Below are 5,382 nucleotides of genomic sequence, written 5' to 3' on the forward strand. Positions count from 1 at the left end.
AATGGGAAGCCTGAAGATCTGCCCTGGGTTTGCCCRCTTGGCCTCTTTGGAAACAGACGGTCCTCGAGAATGCCGCACCGGCCCCACGTCCACTGGCAGAGCATGGCGAGGGCTTTGGAGATTATTTGCTAATTAGAGGTGCTAGCAGGTGATTTTCTCCACCTTTTGCTCAATTGCCTGACTTCTCTAATGTTATTTAACTGTTTCTTTCCTGCTTTGACATGCTCCCTTGCTCAAAACCCTGTCATCGGTCTGGTCCCACCTAACCCTAAGCGCGAAGGAGGAAGCACAAACAGACTGTGACCACTTCAGCTTTCTCCAGGCCACCGGAGAAAATATAGAGAGCCTTTCAAGCCACAGTTTCTCCCCGAGCGCCGTGGGGACCTGCTCTTGAGGCATTCGTCTGCTTGAGCTTGGGATTCATGGGACTCTCCCAGCGCTCCGACTGCCCCAGGCCCCGCGGGTGCCCAGAGGCGCTGGTGTCTTTTCCACTACTTGCTGCCCACAGCTGAGGCTGGATGCAGCAGGGGAAACCGGAAAGGCTTCACTGCTCTGCAGCGGCTCTCCCAGGACACATGGGTCTCCCTCATTAGTGTGTAACTGCACGGAGTGAAAACCGCATCTTTTTAAATGCATTTATTACGGTCAAGTTCTCTATATGCATCAGGGTGGACATTCCCGCTGCTTGGGCTGTTGCAGCTGCCGCCGCGACGTCCCTCACGGGCCAAGGACCAGCCTGCGGGGGGTCACTGGGTGACCAGCCAAGCGGGGCGGCCGCCTCGGAGCAGCCTCCCGCTCCGGGGCAAGGAGAGAACCGGCAGCTCCGCCGGCCCCGCGGGGCTTTGGCTGCGGGAACGGCGCTCGCGCTGCTCCCCTGCCGGCTCCCTCCTTCCCGCGCAGAGGTGGTGTCTGCCAGGGCAACGTAACGCGGCAAGAGGGAGGCTCACGTGGACCCTCATTCGGGGCTAAATGGAGGGCTTTGGTCCCCAGGAGGGCACCCCTCGAGAGCGAACGGGTGGTGTGCGGGAGCGCAGCCCTGCCAGGCGGGTACTTGTCCCTTTGCTGTCCCCCTGTCGCCCTCTTCCTAATGGGAAACCTTCACTTTGGCGTAGGTGGCCTCGGCGCCGTCCTCGCGCAGCTCCGGGCAGCGCGTCACCTCGGCGTAGACGGCGTCCGAGGCGCCGCCGGGCTCCTCCTCCTCGAAGTTCAGGTCAGCGTAAGTCACCTCGTCGGGCGCAGGGGCTGGGGGAGGCTGCAGGGAAGAGGGCGCTGAGCGGAGCCCGCGCCCTCCCTTCTGCCTGGGCCACAAACACAAACTGGGCCACAAACACAAACTCTCCGCTCAAACTTCCCTTCCCAGCAACTGTTTGGGAAAAACACTGGTATTTTTTCTTTCTTTCTCCCTTGAAGACCCTCCCGCTCACAGCTTTTAAGTCACTTGCTCTCGGCGACCTCCCCTGCGAGCAGATACCACATGGCTAGACTGGAGCTGCTTGGACCTGTGAGCTCCTGTTTAATAAGAACCAGTTCCCTGCTGGCCCCTGGTGTTTAGGATGGAGCCTGCTGGTTTCTGGAGCCTGCTTGTCAAAGCAAGGATCATTTAACATCTACTTTTATGTCCTTTAAACGGGTGTCCAAGCGCCGTGGCTTTTTGTCGCGGAGAGGAGCGAGGTGCAGACGCGTGTGCAGGGCTGCGGTGCCTTACCGTGCTCGGCTGCTTCACCCCCACTGCTTCCCGCTTCTCAGGCTTCCCTGAAAAAGAAAATGAGGCGGATTCATTATTAATAACCCCGGGCGGGTTTCTTCTGGGACAGGCAGGAGGCACTAGTGTAGGAGAAGCTTCACCAGCTCCCAGCACAGGCAGTGCCTTCGCCCAAGCTCGGCCTCACCTTTGCTGTTCGTTTTAAAGCACTGCCACACCGAGAGGCAAAGTGCCGGCAAAGAGAAAAACACCCCGACGGCCACTCCAAACACGGCGTAGAAAAGGAAGTCCAGTCCTGGGACAAAAGAAAGACTGCTTAATTATTGTGTCCCGGCACTGTGGCTCTTGCTTGGGCTTGCAGGAGTTGCGTCTTTAGGGGCTTCTTTCCCAGGGTCAGCACCAGCAATGCTGGAAGAGACAGGTCCTCTGAGGGGACCCCTTCCTGCCCACACGTGGCTCCGCGGAGCGTGCAGCGGCGGGGGGTTTGGCAGTTCTGGGGAGCTCACCTGCAGTGCTGCCCTGCTGGGGGACGTCGGGCTGAGGTGCCTCGGGGCGCTGAGCTGGAGGACAGAAACACAAGTGAGACAGCACAGCGCCCTGAAGATACAGGAGAAGGCAGGGGCACGGGGTGGGTCACCGACTGCCCCTTGTTCGCTCTGCCCGCCAGTGCTGCCCTGCTCTGTGCAGCCTTCTGTCGCTGCTCACCCCTCCCATGAAAACCCGGAGGGGAAYGGGGCCACTTACGGAGAACAGTCACTTGTGTGCCCTTTCCCCTGCCCGTCAAGTTCCTTTCCGCAAGGAGCACCACGCACACGTAGGTCCCCGTGTTGGCGACGCGCACATCAGTCAAGGTGAGGCTGGTGGAGTTTGTCCCCAGGCACAGGGCCTGGCTCTGGTTTTGCCCCTCTGCTGCGGGCTCGCTCTGCTTGTACCACTCCACGCGTGCGGTGACGTTCTCGGTCCTCACCTCGAACGTGCACTCCATGGTGACGTTTGACCCTTCCAGCTGGCTGATGGGCCCAGACGTCTGGTTCACAACCAGCTCAGAGGTTTCTGGAGGAAACAAGAAGCACCCATAGATCATACCTTGCAGCAGACCTCTTCGGGTGGCATATGCTGCTCGTGAAAGATGAGCGGTCACATAACTGCCTTCTCCTCCAGCAGTTGATGGTCTTTTCTATCTTCTGGCTAAAGGTTGCTCCATCTGGAATGCCCAAATGGTGTTCAAGGACCATCAGTGACATCCTGTGCTGTGAGCAGCGTGGAGACTTCTGCTCCCGTGAGAGGCCCCTAAGGCCACGGAGGACCCCGTGAGGGGCTCCCGTGAGAGGCCCCTAAGGACCGATGGACAACCGGTGCAGAAAAGCCAGCCGCTGACCACGGAGCTGCCCGGTGTTGCTCCCTCAGGGTTTCACCCCATTTTCTCTCCCTTTGAGGTAACTTCTCCTGCCCGCCCTTCTTCAAAACGACGCCCAGGAGGGACCCGTGGGCGCCGCTGCCCTCGCGCCCCCTCCGCAGCTCCCGATGGGGGTGTCGGGGTGCCGGGCTGGGGGCTGCCCGCAGCCGCCCGGTCTCCACCGCGGGGAGCGCGCGGTGAGGCGCCGGCCCCAGGGCAGCGTTAAACGCCCCAAGAAGAGCCCGGCGAAGAGGGGACACGAGGGGCAGCTCTCCCCGCACCCCGCTGCCCCGTCCCCGCCCCGCGCCCCGCTCACCAGCCGCCTCGGGCGCCAGGCCGTGGCCGGAGCAGGCGGCGCCGCGGGCCGCGCTGCGCGGCGCCCACAGCGCCCACAGCGCCCACAGCACGGGCAGCAGGCTGCTCGCGCCCAGCACCTTCATGCCGGCCCCCGCGGCGCCTTCCTGCCGCTCCTCGGGCAGCGCCCGGCCGCCCTCCTCCCCTCYGCTTTCCTGCTCGCCCGCGGTTAGTTCTCGTTACACAGAGGCTTCCCCTCCTCGGGGTTTCTTTCGCATCAACCTGATTTTAACTCTTGCATTTGATCCACAGAATAACGGGGAGCTTGGAAGGGGCCTCGGGGAGCAGCTAGTCCAAGAGCACCTAGGTCGGGCTGTCTAGGAGGGAAACAAGCCGGTTTGGAGTGTCTCCAAGCTTGGAGACTCCGCACCCACCCTGGGAAACTTGCTCTGGTGCTCAGAGGGTGCCCTCACAGTAAAGCTTGTGCTATATTCACACAGAACCTCCTTTGGTTTCATGTCAATCACACGCACCCAGCGCTGACACAGGCAGAAASCATGGTGAGCAAATCCCAAAATATTTATATAAAAAAAACCCACTACCACCAACAACGACAAAATGAAATGCAGAGACTGAACAGACTCTGGAGAGTCTGAACAGACTGAAACCTGTGGAAGGTTTCAGAAAGACGGCAACAGAGTCTGGGGATGTTGGAGTATCTCCGGGTGTGATCCTGCAGCTCCCCACCCCACAGGCGCATTCCCAAATCCACAGGATATCTTTGCTATGGAGAGATCAGATTCCTAGAGAAACGGCTTTGGCTGCGCCTCTTCAGTGCAGTGCCTTGTGCACAAAAAAACAGTGTTAAATTGGGTCTTGTTAGGAGAGCGAAATAAAGTATGAAGAGGAAGCAAGGGAAGGGATGAAAATAGCGCTTTATTTGGTGATAAGCACCGCTCTAGCGGAGCATCGCTCACTTGTTTGCACTGGGACGAGCAGGATGCTCTTTTCTGGGTRTCTGTAAGCCCCCCACTCTGGAGGAAGATGCTCCTCACGTCTCTGACAGAGGCAGGAGCCGGTTCCCGGGCATGGTTATGCACAAGGCRTATCTGGATTGCCCCAAGCTGCATTCGGTGTGCAATTCGGTACCGGGACAATTAGCTAAATCCCAATTGAGAGGGTGAAGGAAGCAGAGAGGACAGCCCGCGTGCTGCCAGCCGTGTGTTCCTGTCAGCGTGACAGGCCTTGCCTCACTTCCAGACCCCTGGTTGGGTTTTCTGGCCTGGGGACCTAAGGTTAAGAACCAGTTTTAACTGCCATTTGAGYGCAGCAGATACGCGTTGCTAACTGTGGAGAGCAGCTCAAAGGCTTCAGTTCTCTCCTGTAAGGTTTCCCACCGCTTTATCATATCACTCTGGCCATTTTTGGGGCAGCGCAAACCACAAAGCCACAAACAGTCACAAACTGGTACCGGGAAGTGCCGGGGCCAGCCACGAATGCTGTTACAGCAGTGGGTGCCCCGCATTATCAGCGTCTGTATCACACGTTGCCCAACGTGGGACCTGGGGCAGCGGCCGGGCAGCTCGTCACGATTCCCGCACTGGGGAACCCTGTGGCCCTGTCCCGGCTGGAACTCTCAAGACGGAGAGAACGCCGCGCACCCACAGCACGAATTTGTCTCCCTTTATCGCGACGAGCACAAACGTCGGAAACGCTTGTGAAGAGGGACGTGACTCAGCTCGGGGAAACGAAGGGCAAACCAGCCCGCAGGTCTCGCTTCGCCGCCGCGGCTGACAACACGCAGCGCCGGCCTCCTACTGGCTGGCAATGCTGTCAGTCACCCTAAACCCCGCCTCTCCCCCTCTCTCGACTAGCGACAGGCCGCTACGTCACGCGCCCGGGCTGAAGCCGCCCCTGGCGCCGCCATTCCAAGAGCCGCGCCGCGCCCCCAAACGGTGGGAGTCGCTCGGTGCGCACGCGCGTTGCGCAC

This window comes from Nothoprocta perdicaria, unplaced genomic scaffold (genome assembly GCF_003342845.1).
Source record: "Nothoprocta perdicaria isolate Ctin4 unplaced genomic scaffold, notPer1 scaffold_143, whole genome shotgun sequence".
Classification (NCBI taxonomy): Eukaryota; Metazoa; Chordata; class Aves; order Tinamiformes; family Tinamidae; genus Nothoprocta; species Nothoprocta perdicaria.